Source organism: Pogona vitticeps, chromosome 2 (genome assembly GCF_051106095.1).
Source record: "Pogona vitticeps strain Pit_001003342236 chromosome 2, PviZW2.1, whole genome shotgun sequence".
NCBI classification, from domain to species: Eukaryota; Metazoa; Chordata; class Lepidosauria; order Squamata; family Agamidae; genus Pogona; species Pogona vitticeps.
The window spans coordinates 137,579,243-137,604,621 of record NC_135784.1 but is presented as its reverse complement, the minus strand read 5'-3'; the positions used below and the strand labels follow the sequence as shown (position 1 = coordinate 137,604,621).

The following is a 25,379-nucleotide window of genomic DNA, read 5'->3' as shown; positions in this document are numbered from 1 at the left end:
TTTTGCCATCTATGGCACGGATCCACATGAATTTTAATGCACACTCATCTCCAAATCATTGCCCATCTCCATTTCCTCGGTTGTAGCACTGGCGTGAAAGGTTGGACTGGAAGCTTCTTTGAAGTGGAATACTTTCTCCCCACTTGTACTCTTGCAAGGATCTGTCCATGGAGTGCCATGGTGTTGATGATGAAGATGAGGCTTGACAGGTCTCATAAAATGAGCTGCTGTGCCAGGAAATGACTGGGCTCCCCTGAATCTCCAGGCCAGGCAAACAAATGTGAGGAGCCGTGATGGAAGGGAAGGAGCGAGTCTCGTTTATTGTTACAGGGTGGCCATCGTGTTTGGGTTCCCAACTCCAACCCACTCTGAATGGCACCAGGGCTCACTGGCTTCCTGTCTGTCCAACACGACACATAATATACTTGCTTAGGAGCTCAGACAGGGAACCCAAAATGCCTAGCTCACTCCCTCATACGTGCATGAAGAAATACTGTGTTCCCAATTCCTGTGACATCACAAGGCCCCACACCATGACTTCACAAAGACCCACCCCAGGCATTGGGCCCCAGATATAATGAGGGGATGGGGAAGATAATCCTGTGACAGCCCCTGACAAACAAGACAACAAAACCATTCCGGAAAAATACTTTTACTGGTTTTGGAAAAGAGGCTAAATGGGTATCCTCAGCAGAGACAACGGCCTAGTTCAGCTCCAGCAGGATGCCTGCCTTCTGGTCCCTCACATCACCCTGGGGAAGAGGATGTTTTGGGCCCTGCAAGAGAAAGAGAGAGAAAAAAACAACTAAGGGGCGAGCTCGTCCACGGCCGTCAACTGGCTTCAACCCAGGCGTATCCACCGACCAATGTTCTGCCAACTTCATCCCGAAGTTTCACCTGCCAGCATCCATTGCCTTCCACCAGGAATATCCACTCATTCATCTCTTCCACTCCGCTTCTGAAGCCAGCCTCCGCCAGCTCCTAAATGCTTGGGTCACACACACGCCCCGGTGACATCCCCATGGAATGCCAGCCAGCCTATTCACACACATCTTCACACACACACCTTCATACACACACACGCACACACACACCTGCTACCACCCCGACACACACACACACACACACACCTTCACTCCACCAGCCATTCACACACATGCCCAGGCTTCCATCCACCGATATCCACCAAGCTTCCACCAGCTGGTTTCAGGAGGCTAACATCCCCTGGCTTCATCCGTCAATATTTCCTGGCCTCCCCCATGCGACCTCAGCCGGCTTCCGCAGGCAGATTCCACCAGCTTCTGTCTGCCAATGTCCACCGACCCGCGACTCCGGTCCATCGCCGACATCAGCCAGCTTCAAGCCACGGATCTCCGCCAGCCTTGAGCTGTTAACTCGCAAGCCCACTTAGCAAGTTCATCTGCTTTTGGGAGAAAACTTGCCTTGGGCAGAAGGGCTGGGTCCCCTCCAGCCACTGCTGCTTCCTCCGCCAGACTGCTCTCTGGCCACTGGCCTCCCTTCTGGTCTCCTGCCCTGCCCAGCAAGCCCCTTTTATCTGCCAGCAGAGAGGTGGCGCCCCTGTGAGGTCACAAAGACCCAGGAGAAAAGGGGTTGGGTTCCCAAGGCAGCAGCGGCAGCACCCTCGGGATTGGCTGAGTCCTGAAGATGATGTCAACAGTCCCTCTGATCATGTGATTCATCCACAAAAGCTTGCATTTCACATGATTTTTTTTAAAAAATTAATTAGTGGCCTATAAATGTATCCCCTGTCCCCAACCCCTCTGATTGTTAAATCTCCCCATGTTGGCCTTCTGACAGGATTCTAGGCTGGTGCTCCAAAAAGTTATCTCCCAGCATTTGGAACCAAAAGGAACTTTCCTAAGCCCTGAGCTAGGGGGAAAATGAAAGTAATAAATGAATAAGAATGGGCACAGTCACACAATGAAGCCTTTGACCCCTTTTTTGGGGCCTATTTTTGGACTTTATTTTTCTCGTCCTTGCCATGAAAAAAATATTATAAGGAGCCCGTTAAGAAAACAACCTAAGTTTTTGAAACACATACGAGTATTTTAACATCCATCCCTACACTATCAAAGATGCAGCTGTGTTTCAAAGACTCTCCCAGCCTTTGGAACCCCCTCCCACTGGGAGGCAGATTTGCCCCACCAGTATTTATTTGTTAATACATCCCATGGGGGGCGGGGGCAAACAGTCATTTAACCCTTGCAGTGCAGGAACAGTTTTTCCCCCCCTAAATTAAAACCTCAGCATTCAGGTTTTAATTGCAGTATTGTCACTTTGAAATAAATAAGTTGGTTTTGTGTTGCAGTTTGGGCACTCAGGGTCAAAAAGTTTCTCCATCGCTGGCCTAGCTTGTCCTGAAAATCAGATTTCCTGCACTGCGGGGGGGGGGGGGGGAGGAGAAGGGGAGAGAGTGTGGGGAGAAGGATAATTTTGTGTGTGAGAGAGAGAGAGACTGCACTTCAGTTTCTGCCCAGTGCATCCTCTTGTGCCACAAACAAGCTAGAAAACATGTGCATGATGATAATTCAGTGGTGGCTGGCCAACTGTCCTCCCAGTTTTTCCATGAATTCATCCACTCGCCCACCATACAAATGGCATAAGAACATCAGATCTGCCTTGCTGGATTGGACCAACCAAAGTCATTATACTCCAACATTTAGCTTTGCAACAGGAACCAGCTGGATCCTTCCAGGAAGCTTGCAAGCAGCAGGACATCAAGGAGATAATCTCCCCTGTTGTTTCTTCTAAAGGATGGTTTTAAGAGCTGAACTGCTTCTGTACAAGGAGGCTCCCTTCTGCTGTTGTGTTTCAGTCTCTTATTTTTAACACATCACCAAATCCACCCGTGTGTCCCTCTATTGGGTTCTTCTGGGTGTATGTTTTAACAAGGATAAAAACTAAAAGAAAAAGAAAAATATAGTGAGTTCTTCGAGATTAACTCATTTCTTTCAGTGTGTGATTTCATGGCCTACAGTCCACTTTTTCGGACAGAGATTATAATCCACAAATGCTCAGATTGAAATAAATCTGTTATTTTAAAGAAACCAAAATACTCATTTTGTTTTGTAACAGCATAGCAAGACTACTTCCTTGAAAATGCGAACAATTCTAACTTGTTACAATAAGTTACACAGGCTGCCTGTGGTTGAAAAATGAAGTTTCAAGTCACTCAGCCATGACCTTACCCGTTTGGGTTTTCCTTCCATTGACATTCGCACATGTATGGGGATTAAATGAGAGTTTATCCTGTGCTTCGCCATTTGAGAGAAGGGCTTGTCCAGTTTTATAGTTCCAAGCTACGAAAGCCCATTAAAAGCACTAATTAAGGCATCTGAAATCAGACAGTAACTGCACCAATGAGCATCAGAAAGGATTTTTCCTGTCTCCCACAATGCATCATGGAAATGCACAACCGAATGTGCATGACTGTAAAGTCATGGAAATAAAGCCGAATCCTGTGCAGAAATGTCTTCCTTTGCTCACGGCTAAGATTACCCCATTATATGGGATCTGGCAACAGACACAGAAGTGGAAAAGGCCTGGAGAAAGCTTTATAGCATCGCCTTCCTGCGCTGGGAAGAACAGAACAGCTCTGAAACCATGCCAGGGAACTCTGTGTGAGGAGGGGAAAGACCGACAGGAGGGCTGAAAAAAATATGAACGAAGCAAGCAGTGGCATCTGCGATCCAGCCCTAGCACACAGTGCTGTGGAGGAGTCAAAAGAGAGATCTGCGGGTTGTAACTTCCTTACATCCTCCTCCACGACAGTCTTTCCCTCGTCATTTGATCCAGCCGCTGGAGGGTCCTTGGACCTCGAACAGTGAGATGGGTCTCGTGTGATCCCTAGGTGGGAGGGGAAAGCCAGGGGTATTTAAAGGGCTTTCCCCCTCTGGGACGCCCTCTTCTTTTCGGGCGGATGGGGGAATTTTTGCCTATCCCACACTAGAAAAGGGTTGTGGGAAGTTGGTGGAATTAGCTTCGGTCACACTGGCAGGTAATGCGGAAAAAACAGGCATTTACGGTGGGTCCCGCTGTAATTTCAAGTAAGCCAACAGCACATCCTACTGCCTGGCACTGCGGATCGTGCGATTACAGTGCCTGTGGCGGGAAGATGCGCTGGGCCATTTCCAGACTAACTACCCTCAAATAAAGGGGGATCAAGGTCTGGGGGTGTTTGTTAGCGGCCAGCCAGGTTCCTGCGATCCTTAAGGTCCCTGGAGCCTGGGGCCGGGGACTCGCCCTTTCATTGATCTAGGAGTATTTAGATACTCACGTCATTTAACTGTTTCCGCACTACGGCAGGCCCCTCATTCTGAATAAAAAATTTGGAATATGAATGTATATTAATAAAGTGTGGTCCGTATTTTAACCCATATCAGTGTCTCGCGTTTTATTCCGGGGTTGGGAAGGCAATGCTCCATGGCAATAACGACAGTAACTCTGGGAGGGAGAAGAAGGTGAACAGGAGCACTTATCGAATCCCAGGCTTCCTTCTGTCGACAGAATGCCTTAGCTCTGCTCCTCCCTGCTCTGTGGGGCCTGGCCTCTGCCTTCTCCTCCCTCTCCCTCTGGAAGCTGCAGGGCCTTACCATTTAAAAGTAATTAGTTGGTCTTACAATTCCATCCCATAGTAGAGTTACTTTCCACCTTAGTTACAATTTCAAAAAGCAATGAATTTGCTTGTTCTGCTAAGGTAACTTAACAGGAAATTTAATTTGCTTTCAAAAGAAAGAATCCGAGTTGCCACAAGTCACTACAGAACTTACTCTTCTCCTGTCCACTTCACTGTTTTCTTAACTCAACACCAAACAGCAGAAGGAGGAGGCAGGTGGAACAGCTTCATTCTCTGCTAATTCGGGATATTCCTCTTCTATTGTTAGGGAAGCCAAACCCCTTTTAGTAGTTAAAAAACAAGAACTAAAAACAGATGGCTAAAAAAAAAAGAAGAACTAGTGGCATTGTCCTTTATTAAGTTACAACCTTCATGTAATGTAATTATAAATATTTTCTTTTTAATTGAATCAGTTATAAGTAACTAGTACTGTAACTTTCAAGTCCTGCTCTTCATGTTTGATGAACTCTGCAGACGAGAGAGTCTGAAAGCACAGGGCACGTGAACTGCTGTAGCCTCTTGAGAAAGGATGCCGGTTGCTTTGCCAACAGCAAGCAGGAAGCTAAAGCGCACGAGGTGTGCTGACCCAGTGAGACTTGCAGCGAATAAATGCCGAAAGCCGAGGCCAGGGACACCTAGGAAGGCACCAACCAAGTCCGTCCTCCTCTCTCTCTCTTTTTTTGGTGCTATGCACTTAGGATGCCCAAGCCCCGAGTGGGGAGGCATGGATTAGGCTCTTGTTCAAGATGCCCAGCAGCATCTTGACAAAACTAAAAGCCATCTTAAGGCAGAGGAAGGCAACTGGGTGGTGTGGCCGTTCTTTGGCCTTTCCCCTTTGTTGGGATCAGACAAAGAAGCTGTGCATTACTTTCTGAGCCCAGGAGCTGAAGGAAGGTCCAGCTGCCTCTCCAGTCAGCTTCTGCAGCAGCAGTAAGTGGTGCAAGGGAGGCACACCGTGTCTTTGAACAGCCTAGGACAGGTGATTTGACCATCTAACCTGGCACGATCTATTTAGAAGATGGTCTGTAGCCTCTACTATGCTCTTCTCCATCATCTGTTAGCCGATCCTTTTAATGGGAGATGCCAGGGACTGAACCTGGTTTTTTTGTTTTTTTGTTTTTTTGTTTGTTTGTTTGTTTTTAATGCAGTGCCTACCCTCTGCTCATAACCTGTTAAGACAGTTTACCTTTCTGGACTTTGAGTGACAGATCCAGTTTCACTTGAGACCCTCTCTGGTGCTCCAGAAGAAGAAAAAAAGGCAGGGTTCTCCAACCTTTTAAAATACTGTAGTATCTTCCAAGCAGCACACTATGGTGGCATCAGGTTACAATTAGCAGTTTTAATTATTCTTAACATTAAATATATCCATTAAAAAGAATAGAAACATGAACCCCTTATCCATTAAAAAGGAGAGAAGGACATGACAATATCCAACCAACCAACCAACCAACCAACCAACCAACCAACCAGCCAACCAACCAACCAACCAACCAACCAACCAACCAATCAATCAATCAATCAATCAATCAATCAATCAATCAATCAATCAATCAATCAATCATATAACTGCTGGATAGCCCACTGTCTTAGGTGTTGGCTGCTGAGCCAGAAGCTGGGAGTTAAATTCTCCCACTGTGGCTGCCTGACAGAGGTTGGACTCGATGATCCGTAGGGTCCCTTCCCACTTTGCCATTCGAAGTCCACTGTTGTTATCATCATCCTGTTCTGCCTTCATCTACTGCAGCTGGGTTTGGTTGGAGGTGGCTGAAATGGATAATTCCCCTTCACAGAGTTCCCCCCAGGAGCCTAGATAAAGATAGCAATCTCTCCTCCCCCATGTCAGATGTTCATTCCCGCCAACACAACATGGAGGGTAATGGTTCTGTGTCACTGAGAATGATAGAGGAAGGGACACTGGAAAGTGTATCTCCGCTCTCTCCTTTTGTGACAGATAAAAAAGCTGATGGCCACAACAAAATAAAAGGTAAGGTGGGGGGAAAGAGTTTTAATGCTGCCAGTTATTGGTTTTTTAAAAACAAAGTTTTAAAAGATCAGAAATAACATTGATGGTGCTCTGACAAATTGTGAGTCCCACCTTGAACTTTTAGAAGAATTTGCCATTCTGTCTCAGGAAAAAGCATCTCCTGTTCATAGACCCACAAATTCCCCTTTCCTCCATTTCTAAATCAGTTCAGTGTTGGATTCAGATACGTAGACCCCTGCATTTAGTTAAAGACATACAGCTCATCATCCCAGGTGATATCCAAGAATAGCTTATAACCTTTCAGGGGCTGCAGAGAAGAAAGCAGCAGTGACTGAAAATATTGGCAAACTTGACCTATTTTCTATGCTTGGGAGCCTTTGTTGTTGTTTAATCATTAAGTCGTGTCCGACTCTTCGTGACCCCATGGACCAGAGCATGCCAGGCCCTCCTGTCTTCCACTGCCTCCCAGAGTTTGATCAAATTCATGTTGGTAGCTTTGGTGACCCTGTACAACCATCTCATCTTCTGTCATCCCCTTCTCCTCTTGCTTTCACTCTTTCCCAACATCAGGGTCTTTTCCAGGGAGTCTTCTCATGAGATGGCCAAAGCAATAGAGCCTCAATTTCAGGATCTCTCCTTCCAGGGTTGATTAGCTTCAGAATGGATAGGTTTGTCATCGCTTTCCTCCCAAGAAGCAGATGTCTTTTAATTTCGTGGCTGCTGTCACCATCTGCAGTGATCATGAAGCCCAAGAAAGTAAAATCTGTCACTGCCTCTATATCTTCCCCTTCTATTTGCCAGAAGGTGATGGGACCAGTGGCTATCCTGGGAGCCTAGAAATGGCAAATGTGGCATAAAGCCCATGCCTACATTGGTGCCACAAGCTGTGCAGAGGAACAAGGGAAACCCATAGATATTTATCAGGTGTGTGCCATAAAAGGAAAATGTTGCTCACAACAGCAGTTATTATGATCAATGATCATTCACTTTGCATTGATGCAAATGAGCTGAAACATTTCCATCGTTAGTACACCCATGTTTTCCACCAGATTTACTCCGCTTGGATTCCTTGCTTACTGCATTCTCTCCTCCTACTTGATTAGCTTTCCCCTGTGGTTCCAACATCACAAACAGATTTCAAAGCCCCCATCTCCCATTGATGTCACATCAATACAACCAAGATAAAAAGCCAAGATTCCAAGAACCAGCTGTTAATCTGATGGTGTCAGTTTTTCTAAGGAATATTAATTGGCGAATTAGAAGCAAAGTTTCACTATTATTGCAACCAACCCGAAAAGCTAAACTAAGTTTTCAATAAGCAGGACACGACTAGGCCCATTTTCAAGATTTGTCCACTGCTGTCAGAACCTTGAGGGCTGCTATAAGGATGGCAGGACATAAAACATCTCTCACATCCTCCATGGAATCCAAGGGAAGTGCCCATAAAGTTCTGCTCTTAAGGTTGACGGCGGAGCTTCTTTTTTCACTCAGATATCAAAATGGGCATTCCCTTCTACAAACCTGCTACAGAAAGAATTAGGAGCTGCTGGGCTAGGGCTGTTGATGTCCAAAACAAACTGGAACAAGCACTATGTAGGTCTAGGCTTTCCAGGGCTGTATTTCACGTTGTTAGTCTGCAACCGCCAAGATCCCCTTCCAACATAGGTAGTGGCTAGGGCTGCTAGGAGTTCCAGTTATAAGAACCTACTATATGTCCTGCAGTGTCTGCCACATCCATCCTTTTCCTAGCAGCCATGTCTTTCTAGCAAGTAGACCTCACTGGGAGTGCTGTGTGAAGTTCTGGATGCAGCACTTGGCAGGTACGCACACCTGGGGGGGGGGGAAATCATAGGATGTTCGGGGGGATGGGGGGAAAGGTCCTATCAGGAAGCTCTAAGAGGAATTGTGTTTATCCTGGATAAAAAACACCAGAGGCATATGTGGAAAGGGTGGCGATGATAGCATTCCTCAAACACCTGAAGAGCTGCCACATAGGGGTTGCCGATGATTTCTTCTCTGCTGCACTGGAGGGCTAGATGCAATGGACTTAAGTTGCAAGACGGTAAATTAAACTTTCTATTGAGTGTTAGGAGAAAATTGTTCTTAAAGCAAGAACAATTTGTCAAGAAAACCACTTATAACTGGAGGTCTTCAGGCAGAGCCTGGACAGCCATTTATGGAACTCTGCTCGGGTTGTATTGAGAGAAAGAGAACAGAACTGCAAGGGCCCATCATGGACTTGAGCAGTCTTAAGTGGAGAAAATAGGATTTTAGGGCAACTTAACCAGTAGATTCCTTCAAAGCTATAGTGATGGCAGCAAAGGAAATGTACTTTCGGGATGGGGGTTATAAAGGGTTAATAAGGAGGAAGGAAGGACTCATCATCATTGAGTTCTGCTACATTGGGTGCGAGTAGTCTCATAGCTGGAGCCTAGAAATCTTATTCCACAATATGTATTTTTTCCCTAAAGATCCAAATTATTCCCTGAGAAAAAGCACTTCATTCAATGTGTGGATTAGCCCCTTTTCTCTCTGCTTTGACGTGAGGAGCCCAGAGTGTCATGTTTGCTTCACAGCATTTCTGCCAAGTAGCCCATTCCTTCCTGGCACCCTATCCTGGCCAGCACCTGGACGCTGCCTGGCTGGGGATCCCATTCAGTGCTGTTGGAGGCCCATTAAACACAGAACACAATCAGTCGGTGAGTCACCAAGCGGAAACTTTTCACATCGCTGCCTCTTGTCATGTCCGTGCACTGTGGCTGTCAACAAAACTTTAATTTAATTGTGCAGACAAGCAAAGGGTGGAAAACCACGGTTTCAGCAAATCAACGTAATTTGCAGGGAAATTGGGTGACATCCTGGCAGGAAATGTAATGAGGACAGAAGGGGCTTTAATGGTGTATAACTTTTTAGCTTCTTGTGTGGCGGCTCTCTAGGGCCGTCCTCTCAGCAGCCATGCTGTAGACCCAGAAGTGGACAAGGGGTGCTTGACTGCCAGATGGGTTGACACCTTCTGCCAGGCCACAGGGGGCACCCCCCACTAGCCTGCCCAATGGTCACTGTCTCTGCCAAGCAATGCCCAGCAAGCATCCTTTCCTCTAACAGCCTTGTCCTTATCAGTACAGCGGAAGTGGCTTTCAGACACTCGCCCATGTCCCGTGGAGGCTGACTGGCAGCGGCTCTTCAGGTTGTTGAGCCGAAATTCTTACAACCATGTTTGGAGGTCCTGACAATTGAAGCTGAGACCTCCTGCACATGCCACTGAGCTACAGCCCCTCTTTAACACTTCTCTGCTGTGCCTCCTTGACAGGGGTTGAACTCAGTGATCCATAGCGTCCCTTCCAGCTCTAAGGTGATGATGATTAGGAAAGCCTACAGAGCCTAGAATTCCCCAGTCAGCAGAGCTAGGCTTCCTTTTAACACCACAAAATATTCTCCCCCACCCCCCCAAGCATTGATTAAGCATTTCCTCATAAAAATGAATGGCCATTTATCCTCTTTGGGGCCCCCTTACCCCCATTGCTATTCCCTCCACCATTCATGAGCCCTGACTTGGAAGTTCTCCTGAAGCAAAGGGTTGGGTTTTATCTTCTTGTTGTGGAGGAAGGTCTTGGGGAACTCAACCTCGCCCAGACACCCGCTGTGTGTTCTCTGACTTGTACCCTTGAACCTCTACCCAGCCGCCCAACTTTCAAGAGTGCTGAGGGCCTAACCTGAGGCTCACTTTGCCATCGCCAGCCTTCATGTCTTTCTGCTTCTGTTTGGAAGAGGAGGAAAACCACCAAACATGTTCTATGAGTAAGCTGAAGCATGGTGCTACATCCCCAGGGGCTGCTGTGGATTGATTCTTCTCCCTCTGGAGGCAACCATTCCCTCTGCTAGATAATAATTTTGGCTTCTGATTTCCTCTCCCCTCTGCTCACATCCTGACACAGTTTGGCTTTTATTCCTTTAAATAGGCTCGCCCCAGTGCAGTGTCAGAGAGAGAGAAAAAGAGAGAGAGAAAGAGAGATCTTCTTGTCCTAACCTACATTTCCTTCCCTTTCAAATCTGCAAAAGCAATTAAAATTTAAGTGGAAACCTTTGCACTGCAGTCAGGGTTGGTGGGGAGCAGACACAGAAAACCAGTCCTGTCACTCAGTGCTTCTCTCCACCATTGGCTGTCTGGGATCAGAGGTGAGAACTCGCTCCTCTTCTGATCTATGGCCACAGACTAGCACTCTGTAAATTCCTCAAGGAGGTGTCAGAGGCATAAGATGTAGCTGCCGTTTTGGGTTTGATGAGCCAGTTGCCTTTTGCTGATGCTCCAGTGCTTTGTCCACTTCCACCCCAGGGTCATCACAGAAGAAGATCCAGCACAGCACAGGCCACCACAGATTGGCATGCAGAGCTGCCCTAGACAGTCTGCTTTCTCCTCCAACTCTATCATTCTACAGCCACAGGAAATAAGATAGAGGGTGGTGAGAAGGGTAGCTCAGTGACCAAAGTGTTGTCGTGTGGTAACTACATAGATATCTGATTGAGATGTCCTAGCTTGGATTTCTGACATGGAGAAGGGGAGCATTGGGCTGTAAGACTTTGTTATCCATCTCTAACATTAGGGATAGAAACAGACATTATAGGTAGCCAATGATTAGAAAAAGAAAATTGCTAAGGTCTGGTTGTACTTGCATTTCACAGTATGAGCTTCTCTCATCTCCAGGGGATTCCTTTGAAGTCTGATTTGTCAAACACTGTAGACTGCCTTACTCACATCTCTCCAACACTAACATGCCTTCAGCTCTAATTACAGGCACTCAGCTATGTCTGTTGTCTTGGAATTCTCTGATTTATTTGCACAGAACATTTGTATGTGGTGCCTGCCTTTTTGGAGGGGTAAATGTTATGGCTCAGATTAAATTCAAATTTCTCAGATTGCCTCCCTGAAACATCATACTGAATTTCTGGGGTGTGGTGTGGTCTGGGACTTATGTATCAATGTTTTGCTTTGCTTTTTAAAAACCATCAAGGGAAAATGTTCCTGGACTAACAGAAGGGAAAGCTTAAGGTTTCTACTCAGTGGGATTTGTCCAGCATTACTTTCTGGACTGAGTGAAAGCGTGCGCGCACACACACACACACACACACACACACACACACACACACACACACACACACACACACACACACACACACACACACACACACACACACACACACACACACACACACACACACACACACAGTGCAAAGTGAGAGAAAAGAGGCCTGGAGTCAGTTCAGGCAACTCGGCTTTCTGCTGGTGGTGAGCCTGCTCGTTTTCAGTTCATGGTGTTCCAGTAAAGGAAGTGATTCTGAAGCACAAAGTGCACTTTTGGTAACTACCACAATCTCCCTAAATTGTGAAAGTGGCACACACACACACACACACACACACACACACACACACACACACACACACAGAGTGATTTTGTCATTCAGTTAAGAGCTTCAAGATGCACTCATTAGCTTTTCCTGCTGAGGGCTGTACAGGTGTGATTGTGGCTTTGGGATGATCTCTTCTACAATAAAGCTCTCTGTTTTCCTATAGCTGATGAATTCTCTGACAAATTTTTCCACAAAGCCTTCTGCTGGATTCAAGATTAACTCTAAACTAAGGACATGGACAGCCCACTTTTACAATGTACCTCACCACCTGCAGTCCAAGCGTCAGACTTTAGTGAGAGCAGTAAGATCCTGTGCCAGACTCCCATGCAGTCAAAACTGAGACAATCAAGGAGAAGCTTACTGTGGGGAATTGTATACAGCAGGACCCCCTATCCGTGGGATCGGTATCCATGATTCACTTATCTGCTGCTTGAAAATACTAAATGAAGAAAACAAACAAACAAACCCAGAAATACCTGTTTATACATATATCCGAGATGTACTTATCAGAAATTTTATTAGTTTATTAGTTTAATTTGCTTATTTGTTTTTATTAACTTTATTTATATGCCACATCTCTCCCAATAAGGGACCCAAAGCGGCAAGAAATGGCCACTATAGAGAACCAGAGACCATGTAATGTATAGCATTCAATACATTTATTGACATCCACAAGGGAGGGGCTTCAAACCAATCCCCTGCAGGTACTACAGTCCTACCGTATTTTAATATATAATAAGCAGCATCATTTAAAGTATTGGGATAGTGCGTCCCAGCTGAGAATCTCCCGCCAAAAATCCCTGAGCAATATCACTGCTTCTAGATCTAATCCACTTCCTTCCTTCTATGTTCTTATAGCGAACAATCTTGAAAAATAGTTGTCTGCTAATCATAACCAGATTTATTTATGTACTCATTCATTCATTCATTCATTCATTCATTCATTCATTCATTCATTCATTCATTCATTTATTGCTCTTGATGTTGTTGTTGTAAAGTCCAAGGATGAAACTCATCCTCTAAGTAGATTCTTACCTGGCTATCTTGACCACTTATAACAGACAGCACTTGTTTTACTACTGGTCTAAGCCACAAGCCACCTAAGGTAAGAGCCTGTAGCTCTTTGCCTGTCATAGAACCATGCCAGCTTTTGCCAGAGACTGGCATTCTGTGTAGAGACTCTTGTGTTTCTGTGGGGGTGGTAGGCCTGGCAAGAGGAAACCCTGGCTGATCTCCTGAGAATCATGGAGGAGGACATGCCTGGCAGGTATACTGAATGTGGGATCCGCCCCAGGACATTGAGTTGCCTGAAGCAACATAACACCATCATCCCATCTGCAAGCCAGGATGCATGGAAACCCAAGGGCAGAAAAAGTTATTCTAGCACCCAAGACAAGATACATTTTCTATTTATGATGCCATTGATAAAGACTAGCGAAGAAGAGTTAAAGGATGGGCAAAATATGATTAATATATTTTGTAACTGAGATAAGAAATCAAGGATTAATGCGAGGAGATGGTATAAATCTCAAAAAGTTGGAGAGTTAGGACTTCCCAATTTAAAGCTATAGTATACAGCCAATCAATTAAGACCTATGTCGGATATCATATTTCAGTCCAACAAACTAATCTGGTTGAATATGGAAACATAAGAATTGCATTTGAAGCCTGTAAATATTCCCTTTATACAAGATAATAAAAATATAGAGAAAATTCCTTCTTTAAAAATATGCTTTCAATTTGGAATAGACATAGAAAAATATCCTACCAGTCTCCCCATTACATCAGGTGACAGAGTTGGAGAAATTCCCAGGAAACATAGAAGGATTGATTGAGAAATTATTAATAAAGAGATATATTATTGGAATAATGGATTAGTTGAAAAAAGATTAAGAATAAAGAGCAAATAAAAGAAGTAATAGGTATGGATAAAACAGTTTAGTATAATATTATTCAATTAGAGCAGCAGACAAAGAACTGAGTAAAAAGAAATAGTAAATGTAGGGAATGTATTAAATATGAAGGAATTATTTTACAAAAGGAAAGTGAAGATAAAAACAATGTACTGAAAGGTATAGTTAAGTAAAATTAATAATATGTTAATGGCAGATCAGGAGGACTCACTTAAATCATTATGGGAATGAGATATGGGAGCAGAAATAAGTACTAGTGCTTGGAAAAAATAGGTGGAATATTAAAATATTGAAATCAATAAGGATAAAAGATGATATCCACTGAGGTACAGACTAGGACTCGGGAGGCCTGGGTTCGATTCCCTGCTCAGCCATGGAGGCTCCCTGGGGGAGTGGAACCGGTGAAACCCCACCTTAAATATCTCACATACCTTGAAAGCCCTATGAGGTTTGCTACAAGTCATCTCCAGCTTGACAGCACATAACAACATAAAAAATTACAATTTGGTACTTATTGCCAGTGAAATTAAATCAGATAGATCGTAAGATGTCCTGGTGAAGGGGCCAGAAAGTAGGTCCTTATTTTCATATGTGTTGGGAATATGAGGATATATTGAAATCTTAGCAATTGTTTTTTAAGGAAATAAAAAAGGAAACTAAACTTAGCTGTATGTCGTAAAATAGCACTTTTATCACTATTTGAAAAGGAAGGCAGGCAATTGGATAAAGAATTAATTTCCAGTTCGTTAACTGTGGCAAGATTAATTATAGCTAGGAATTGGAAAGCAGCTTATAATTTCCACTTAAGTGATTGGTAGATAGGGAAATATGGGATAAAGCTATGATTAGCTTACTGTACATGTAATTTAAAACTTAAGAGGGGGGTAAGAGAAAGAAATGAGTTCATAGATATATGGAAGAATTTCTCCATTTTGTACTAATAAAGGGGAAAGGGGCAAAGCACATTGCAAGAGTCAATACAACTTTGGCAGGGAGAGAGGGCTGCACAAAGGTAAATGGTATCGGTTGTTACTCCCAAAAGGTCCCTGTGGCGGAGGGGGAGCACTGTCTATTTAGATATTAGTTTATTAAGATGTTTTTTTCTTTTATGGTTGTTTTGTTTTTCCTTTTTCTGGTTGTTTTGGGGTTTTGTATGAAATAGAAAAATTTAAAATTTAAAAATAAAATATTAACCAATGACATGCTACCCAGAGTAGACCTTTGGTCTAGATGGGCATGGTATAAATCTAATAAAATAAATAAATAAATAAATAAATAAATAAATAAATAAATAAATAAATAAATAAATAAATAAATAAATAAATAAATAAATAAATAAATAAATAAATAAATAAATAAATAAATTGATAGCTTTCCTTCTTGTTCCTCCCAAGAAACCGGGTGTCATTGTGGCTAGACTAACTGGATGTGGCAGCAGTTTTAAAGCATAGCAATATAATCATCATGATAACCATCACCATCATCATCTATCTCCTCTTTCCTACAGTTCTTTTCTCCCTTATTTTATCTTGAATGATAAGCTGTACATGGATGAAATATTACATCTACTTGTGATTAAAAGTATTTCATGACTTGGCCTCTAGTCTCATGTTTTAGTGTATCTTGGTGGGCTACCCTCCCAGGAAATTCTGAACATTTTATTTATTTATTTATTTATTTATTTATTTATTTATTTATTTATTTATTTATTTATTTATTTATTTATTTATTTATTTATTTATTTATTTATTTATTTAATATCCCACCTATCTGGTCGGGTGAGGACCACTCTGTAATAAATCCACATTTCAAATGCTACTGGTTGTTTTTTTAATAGTACTGTAGCAGTGTTAAAATCCATGGATCTTTGCAGCCAGAGCTAATTGGAGACATTTCTGTCTTTCTGACAGAACTTAAGTAGACTTCAATCTTATTTCCACCTTACCTTCATGGAACTGATGGCCTTACAGTTGGCCCAAGCAGGACCTTTTCAGTTTCAGCAGAGTTGCTGTATCATATGGTGACAGACCATACCATGGGGCTACAGCTGTCAACAAGGTAAGGGTGCTACTAACCTGTAGGATGTGTGAAGTTGAAGGTGGAGGTAATACATAGGACTTTGCCACCACAATTCATCTTGGTTTGCACAATTCCAGCCACAGAATGTGTGCACAATAGGTTCTTGAGAGGAATCAGATAGATCCAAACTTCTAAAAAGGTTAATGCTTGGATTGGCTGACTTTGGTTCACCATTTTATGGAACCTAATCATTTAAATTATGTCTGGATTACTATCTAGGCCTCCTTTTCTTCTGAATTACTTGGCAATACAAAATGTTTCTTCTGTCTTGACCGTGGAACTATTTAGGCTGGCTGGATTTATTCCTAAGGGGGAACAGGAGGGAAGTGTAATAAAAATCTATGCCCTATATGAGCAAATGCAGTGAAAAAAACCTTGCTGCCTTCCAGTTAGTGAGTGGCTGAGAATAAGCTTGGAGGTCTGCCTTTGGAGAAGAGTTTTACAAATACATTAGGTTTCACTGACGCCTTTCATTCTTTATCAAAGTGTACTCCTACCCCAGCCGCCACAGCTCCATCCAATTAAAACCAACAGCTTTTTTTTTCTTTTTACAGTGGCAGTGTGAGAAGTCATGAAGCACAAGAGGACGAAAGCAGAAAGAATACCACAACGAAGCATGCTGGGAGAAGCAACATTTGGAAGGGAAGCCTAGCATCTCGTTCTGGGACAGCGGTGCCTGCACCTGCTTCCCGAGGTCCTGACCTCCCAGGGCTGCCACTGAGACATACAAAACTGGATGAAGATGGTGCTAACTTCCCATTTGCTCCTCCGTCCTGCTCGCCTATAGGTTGTGGGGCAGAGGTCCCACACAAATAGGTCTGAAAAGGTTCCAACAAGCACTGAGGACTTCCAAGGATTGCCTTGGACCTAAACCCAAACCCATGCCTTGGTCCTCTAGGCTCATTTCCCAGAGTGACTCTTATGGGCCACTCACTCCGCATGATCATCTCTTGCTTACTCTCCAGGACAGTTGAGGTAGCCTGCAATAAGTTAATGCGTTAAAGCAGGATGTGAAGCAGACCCTGGCCTGCAGGTTGACCAATACTGGGAGGCTTCCCCATCACTATTGACAGCCCCAAGGTCAGGGCAGCCTTGCCCACTCACCATGCAGGGGAAAAGGAGCTGCTCGGCTGTGTCCTCCTTGGCAAACACATCACCAGCCAGCCCGTGCCAAGGTGGCTGAGAAGCCTTCCCAGCCCTGGCCGGACAGCAAGGCTGTTTTTTGTTGTTGTTGTTGTTGTTGTTTTTGCTCAAGGGGCAGGTCCAACAGCTTCATGTTTGCTGCATGTCAAACTGCAACCCAGCGCTACCAGTAGCTGGGAAACCCCACAGTACAGTACTGGCCAGCCAGGATGGAAGCCTGGTGCAGTTTAAAAGTGCCAATGTACACTTTTAAAAACTGCACCAGCGTTTGCATCATGTGAAACAACCAAAGTCACTGCAAAGTGAGTTTCGTTTTTCCTGAAAGGGTCGTTGCAGCCCGAAACTGTTTCCTGCCATGTATCTTGAAGACCATCTGATTTTTCTAGCCACCTGGCTTGCTCCTTCCGAGAGATGGCCTGTTATTCGGGACTGGATCATTCTGCCCCTGCAGGAGGCCACAGAGCTTTCCCAGGCATTTTGGAGCTGCACACCCCTGACGGTACAGCTAATATGTGCTCTGGCACCTTGTCAATTAGCCACACAATTAGCTTTGGCCAGTTATGCAAATATCAGTAGGAGTGTGGCCAAAGTGTATGATGATGACACAAGATTAATATTGGGTTTAGTTGGCACCTTTTCTAAATGTGCAAAACATTGCATTTACAATGATCTCGGCCATCTTCATAACAACAGTAGAAGCCAGTGCTATTATATTCTTATCACGGAGAGTGTCCTGAAATCAGGGTAGTTTGTTTAAGGTCCAGAAATGTTTGTTATCCAAGAGGCAGCATGGCCAATTTAGCCATGTTAGCTACAGTTATTGCAGCCCGTGAAAACAATATTTCCATGTTCTGCTAAAACTGTTTCGTTTTTTCTATTTCTATTATAAGCGGATCACAACGGACTTTCTAGGCATACTACAAAAAAATTAAAAAATAAAATAAAAAGCCATGCAAAAGCACCACATTACAACCTTCCCATTATTCTAAAACTTAAAATTATGCACACAAAGAAAACTGATCTATATCAAACTTTGATGTTGAGGGGCTTCCTCTGGGGTTTCAAAGCACCCCACCTCCCCTTGACCTCAGGTTCAGGCCAACAACGTAAATACATTTTCTTCTACAGTGGTGCCTCGCTTAGCGATGGCTCCGTTGAGCAATGAATTCGCATAGCGAGGGGATCCGGGCCATCGCTGGCGCGTTCGCTCAGCGATGGCCCCTATGGCGTTTTTCGCTGTGCGACGATCGCTAAGCGATTCGCTTAGCGATTTTCGCACAACGAAGCGGGGGAGAACAGCTGATCGGCGGTTCCAAAATGGCCACCGCAACTTTTCCCGCCGCACCCTCGCTTACCAAGGGCGCGAAAATGGCCGCCCCTATGGAGAAGCTTCGCTCAACGGTAAGTTTAGGGCCCACTGGAACGCATTAAACCAAGTTTAATGCGTTTTAATGGGGTTTTTTGTTCCGTTGAGCGATGTTTCCCATAGCGAGGGTTAATCTGGAACGAATTAACCTCGCTATGCGAGGCACCACTTGTATTTTAAAATGCTTCTTTCAGTCAAGGCTCCAAGTGACACCTCCTCATCGCCCCTCAAGGAGCCGAGTGGCACAGCTACCTTCCCACAAAGTTTAGATGCTGGGGTCCTATTGCCGATGAGGTGCTTTACAAGTGCATTAAAGGAAACCAAAGAATCAAAGGTGGGAAGTGAGCTTCTTCAAATGACATGAAGCCCTTTCTCGATGACCTGCTACAAACAGTGTCAGTAAGCCAGTATCTTCTGGCACTTTATCATCTGGGGGGGTGGGGAGATCACCACTGAGGTAAAGTCATATGGTCAGACAAGGATAAAAAACAATGAAGGTGTGATGGCACTGTGGAGGATAATCTTCTTGCCCTGTAAGAAGACAACATTTCTCCACAGAATTAACTTTTGAGGGGGGGGGAATCCAATGTGTCTTGGCTTTTTTGGCCTCTTCCACCTTCTTTCTCCGGCAGCCAAGAAACTACATTCACAAAGATGAGGTGCAAAATTCCTCCCCAACTTCAAAGACCTTCTTCTGGCCGCCTGTCCTTGATTCCTGGAACATCCCCTTGGAAAGCTCTGGATACAACCAGCTGGCAACACGCTTTTCAAAACGCTCACTTCCCCCTGGAAGGCCCACGGCCAGATTGTCGCAGACATTCAGGAAGGCTGGTTGGTGAGAGAGATGGGGAGAGAGAAGGAATGGGGGGAAGTTTCATAGCCTGTTTCACCGGGAATGTTGTTTCTGCTGTTGTTTTTATAGCCTGGGGTTCCTTTAGACACTAATGGCTGTAAAAGAAAAGAACTGAATACCAAACAAGTTTCTTAAGTCATTACTGTACTAGGTGTAAATGCCACAGTGACTCACCCAATTTGTATCTACCAATCACCACTATCCCTTTATCTTAGATCCCTGTATGAATGCTTTGCTATGTAGTCACTGTCCTCTCAGTCTGAGGTCTGAAAAAGTGGACGTGTTCCAGGAAAGCTCACATTAAAATATAGCAGTCTTTAAGGTGCTGCAACATCTTTGTCCTGGGAAGTCTCCACAGAGGCATCAAGACATCTCATGGTTTGAAAACTCTGGCAAGGAGAAGGACCACAGGGCCAATTCAGCTTTTGCCCAGACAGGGAGAAGATGCCATAGGAAACAAAACCCCGTTTCTGAATGCCAACACAAGGTGGCCAGCTTTCTTTCTTTCTCCCTCCTGCTGTCATGCAAGGGGGGCTGCCCTTTTTAATGGGCTGCCCTGCTGTGAGACACAACCTCTTTGCTTGCCCTGCACTTCCACTATCCCAAGTTATGAGTCAGAGCTCTCTGCTGAAATCCTATGGCTGACTGAGAACATCACCAGCATTTGGAGGAGGGAAGGGAGGCCCTGGAACATGAATAGTCTGGAGGCCAAGGAAGTACACAGGTATTTCATTTGGCTAGGACTTCCTACGGGAAAGAGTATCTTCCGAAACCTGAGTCAGATCTCAGTGACATTGCCATGATGTTGTTATAGGCCCCGTCTGGCACACTCCTGTTAAAAGATACGAGAACGCTGGGAGGTATGTATGTCGGCTGTCCTACATCCCCATAGACAATAGCACTCCCAGAGATCACTGTGGTAATTGCACTGGGGTGACTCCTTCCAATTGGGATTCTCAAGGGCTGGGATACTGCAGCATTATTCCCATTTTACTGCAACAAATGGCCCATCCAAGCCTTCTCACACAGCAATATCGTCTAAACCAGCGATGGTGAACTTATGGCACGCGTGCCACAGCCGGCACGCAGAGCTCTCTCTGCGGGGACGAGAGCCATAAGTTGCCAGATCACTACTCCCGGCAGCCAAACTTGAGGAGGCAGCTGCAGCCACGGTGGTATCATCCCAACAGGTGGCGGGCCAGGATCTGGAGCAGCTGGCCCTGGCGAGGGTTGGGCATGACTGGAGGTGGATCCAGAGTGGGGTCTGGAGGCACCTCCATGCCCAGGATTCCCTTCTTCTGCCGCCACTTCCGCTGCTGCTGCCGCCACCGCCAGCTGATGTGTTTTTTTCTCCCCGGTTTGGGCACTTGGGCTCAAAAAGGTTAGCCATCACTGGTCTAAACTGTATCTTAGCGAGATGCGGCATTACCCACAGTTGCTTATTTGTTTCTTACTTAACATGCTGAACTGCCCTATCAAAAGCACAAAATATAGCTCGGCCGCCACTTGCTTCTAGTCATTAGCCACGGTTCATACATTCTATGCATTCTGTTAAAAATCCAAATATAGTACTCAAGGGACTTTTTTTCTGTCCTCTGTTACAAAGAATATACGGGCACATCTATCCTACTAAAATGTCCTGCAAAAACTAAAGAGATGAAAAATAAACACAAAACTCTTAATATTTCCTGTTATGTGGTGTCAAGGCGGAACTGACTTATTGCAACTCTAGTAGGGCTTTCAAGGTATGTGAGATATTGAAGAGGTGGCTGTCATACACATTCCCAGTGAGTTTCCATGGCAGAGCAGGGATTCAAATCCAGATCTCCTGAGTCCTAATCTGTTACTCTGTCTACTACACCATAGTGGCTATTTTCTTAATGCTTGTATTTATTTATTGTTCATTTCATGATAAAAAGTGTGCTTTTCCTACTTCCTCTCTTTTTTATTAAAACACACATGAACTATTAATATAAACTATTACCCCCAACCCAGAATTGGAGTTTCCAGTGGATTCTGACCGCCGCACTCCCCAGTGATGAAGAATGTTTAGTACCAGCAAGAAAACAGGGCTCTTGAAATTAATAGGAGGAGCAAGCATTTAATAGCTCACAAATAACTGGACCAAGTTTCTCAGCAGAAGCCAGCCTGTTTCAAACTAGTCAAGTGTGCCAGCATGCTCTGACTCAAAACAGCCTGCGGTGCCCCCACAAGCATAACCGGAGGGGGCCAAATCAAAACTTTGCAAGAAATGTGAAGCCAAGATGACAGCTGTAAAAGATACTCATCATGTTCTGCGGGAAACTTTAACAGGGAACACACAGAACATTCTTTTTCACTTGCAATGGTCTGAAACACAGAGCACCCAGAAAAACAACAACAACAACAAAAGAGGTTGTGTGATGATTCCACGTATAATGATGGCAGAGTTTAGAAAAGCTAATTTCCAGACTAGATCTCCCTTAATCACCCTGCAAGCAGAGCCAGTGGTTGTAAAGATCATTTATACTTAATAAGGTTGAGAGCTCTGCTTATAAGCCAGCAAACCAACATACAGTGGTGCCTCGCTTAACGAGCGCCTCGCTGAGCGATGAAATCGCTTAACGAGGGGCTCTGGGCCATCGCTGGAGCATTCGCTCAGCGATGGCCCCTATGGCGTTTTTTCGCTTTGCGATATTCGCTAAGCGATTCGCTTAGCGAATATCGCATAACGAAGCGGGGGAGAACAGCTGATCGGCGGTTCCAAAATGGCCGCCGGAAGGTCCGCGCCGCATTTTCGCGCCCTGCCCTCGCTTACCGAGGGCGCGAAAATGGCGGCGCTATGGAGGAACATCGCTTAACGGTGAGTTTTAAAGCCATAGGAACGCATTGAACGAAGTTCAATGCATTTCTATGGCTTTTAAAATTCCGTTTAGTGATGTTTCGCTATAGCGAAGGTTAATCCGGAACGGATTAACCTCGCTATGCGAGGCACCACTGTATTATAGACCATCTTTCCTTGGGACTCTCTTTCTCCTCCCCCCCGCCCCGCCAGTACCTAATTTACAGATTATCATATGCATGAAGCTGCTTTATAGTGGTCAAGCTCTTGAACTCTCTCCCTTAGTCTTGCCTGCATTGGACTGGTAGTAGCAAAATGAAGAGCACACCTTCTCCATTCTGGGCCAGCAGAGGTCGATGGGAGTTGTGGTTCAACATCAGGAAGGCTACAAGTGGCCCGCCCTTGGCTAAAGTCTCTTAATTGGAGACCCCAGCCCTTCTGGGACAGTCCTGATTAGCTCACAAGGGCGACTGACACACACAGAGACCAAGCTGATAACCCAGCAGCTGCTGGGCCGGGCAAAATCCTCTCTTTCCACCCAAGTGACACTGAGCTTCTGGGTCATTCTGCTGCTAGCACCAACCCACCAAGGAGGTGCTACCCTGCGCTCTCATTCCCTCTATGCTAGCATTTTATTCACCACCCAAACCCTCACAGCAGCACAGGCAGGAATGTGTCCCACTCTTCTGGCTGGGGTGTGATCCTCTCGTCACAAAGCAAAACTAATGAGGGAACTGGGACAGCAGTGAGCAAAAGTGTTCCTATCACGTTTGGAAGCACCGTTATCTAATTTACTGCTAGGAACAGCAGCAGGGTCAGGAGACCCCATAACTGAATCTATCCATCACTGTCATAGCACAGCCAGCACTTCTGCTCCCGAGAAATCTCATGTTCCTTGTTCCCGGGGACCTTTCTGTCCTGTGCAAAAGTTTCTCCAGTACTGCTTGGCTGGGAGCCCAACGACCTTTCGAGGTCAAAGTGCCAGAAGAGAGTACAGGACTGGCAGAAATCCATGGGAGGTACTCCTCAATCCAAACTCCCCAGTTTCAGTAAAAAGGGAGAGCCACTACTTGGTCAGCAACTAAATGCAACCCTCTCTCCGTTTACTAAGACCCCGGCCCTTTTTGTGGCTACCTCCAGGCTATACAAAAGAAAAACCCGAAACAAAGTTGACTAGGTACCCATTTCCAGCAGGGATGTGACCATTCTGCTGTTGCTTAACTCAGAAAGCTTTATCCTCACATCATTGCACTATAACCCAGGGATTCTGATCTGTTACATCTCAGTAAACGGGAGGATGGTAGAGCCAGACCCGAACTTGACGAAGTTATTCTTCTGGACTACCAGAATGTCTGAGCCAGCACAACCATCAGCAGCTGGTCTATTTTTAACTCATCAGAAAGTGGAAAGTAGCAGGAAGACACAGGCAGGTGACAAGTAGAAGGTGTGATCCAGACCTTTGCAGAATTCTGTTTATGAAGCAGACCGAAAGCATTAAAAATATATGACTGGAAGGACCTATGGGGACATAATACGGATCACACTGGTACGGCCTGCCAGCATCTTAAAATAGCTTCTCTTTCACTCCAGAAAGTGACATCCGGCTCCCTCACCCGACCAATTCCCACCCACCCTCCTCTCTTTTGGCACAGGTGCAAAGATTGATTCCTGGCAACTCCTGCATACCTGACATAAGAAAATTAAAAAAAAGCAGGAGCCTTGCCCGGATGAAGGGCATCTCTAGCTCTACTGTAGGTGAGGAGGGTGTTAAATAATTCAGCCGCTGCTGCCCCAAGATGGCCAGGAAGAGCAGCCAGGGTGGGAACGGCGGCTTCTTGGTTTCGTATGACAGCCGATGCTGGCTCTCTTTCTGGCATTCTGGTTGAAAGATCCCTTCATCATCCCCAGTAGGGAGCTGGCAACTTGCAGTGCCCTCGGCAGTTCCGGGGGGGAACTGCTTGCCCAAAGGTGTTAACGAATTTGACTTTTCACTAGTCAGTTATCTAGTTATGCCGAAAAAGTCAACATCGACAACCCCCACTTCTGCTGACAGCCTCACCTGCTGGTGTCAAAAGACACCTCCTGGAACTGTGCACTGCATCCCTTGTGGGAGCATCAGGGATGGGGAAGTTCAAGGTTTCAGCCGAGGGAAGGGAAGGCCAGGCCAAAGTGGAAGGCAGAGAAAAAGATACAATACGTTCTTGCGGGCTGCACAGAAAGACAGTCACTCGCTGGAGAGTCTCTCTAGTGCTTCTCTCCAGCCATGACTGATCTTTTAGAGCTAAACTACACAGAGCACAAGTAAGCAAGATCCAAGTCCCTTAAATTTTAGAGCAGTGCATTCTTGGAAGTTTATAAATGGCTGTGCCCAAGCAGGTCGGTGGGGGAGACTTAGATTCAGAAATATAACATGCCTGAATTCTATAAATTATTTTACAAATTTTTCAAATGCACATTATATATACAACACAGAAAGAGAGAGTGTGGGCTACAATTTCAAGCTTTTTTCACATTTCTGTTAGCTAGAAACTTTGTATTTTTCTGGAAAAAGAAAAAACTCAAGATTCAGTCTCATATCACCTTAATGCATTCTACTATTAGAGCCTGAACAATGCAGTCATGCCATCTATTAGAAGACTACCTAGCTATGTTTTAATATGATTCCACATATTCCATCTGGAGTGACGTTGTCCTGGATATGTTACCTCTGTTTGCTGGCTTTCTCATTTACATTAAAATGTGGAAGGTTAACCCTCCATCTGCACAGTAACCTAAAATATTCAGCAAGTATTGGCCACAGCATGGACTGTCTTAGACCTCAAGTATCACACCAGACAGCTCTGAGTGGATGAAGGAATATGAAGATTCTATTTTAGCCATTCTAGTTAAAAGCCACTTACATACCAACATAAATATACCACTAATACAAAGATGGGCAGGCAATAAATGCAGAACTGTTTCAGCTTTCCCCAAATTTATGCCCTCCATGGCCAGTGAGGGACATGTAGAGGACACTGCTTAAGATCATCAGAGGAACTGAGACTGTTACTCTTTTAGGGAAAAGGACAGTTCTTGCCCCTGAAACATCGCAGAAGAGCCAAGCAGGATTGGAACATTATTTACTCGTAGAGAAGATTTAGGAGGAAACAGAATTGCCCCTTGATTTAGTCAGCTGAAA

At 44.9% G+C, this 25,379-nt stretch overlaps 1 long non-coding RNA gene across 2 annotated transcripts; it reads right to left on the bottom strand.

Annotated features, from left to right (window-relative positions):
• Nucleotides 1–636: 636 nt before the first annotated feature.
• LOC140704569 (uncharacterized) lies at nt 637–11,618 on the bottom strand. 2 transcript variants are annotated; one of them, XR_013541010.1, is made up of 3 exons: nt 3,210–11,618; nt 2,659–2,921; nt 637–776 (listed from the first exon to the last, which is right to left on the bottom strand). It is a non-coding gene; the product is annotated as an uncharacterized LOC140704569 (long non-coding RNA). The 2 variants fall into 2 exon arrangements; XR_012083827.2 differs by lacking the exon at nt 3,210–11,618 and having other exon boundaries at nt 2,659–3,198.
• Between the last annotated feature and the right edge of the window lie 13,761 nt (nt 11,619–25,379).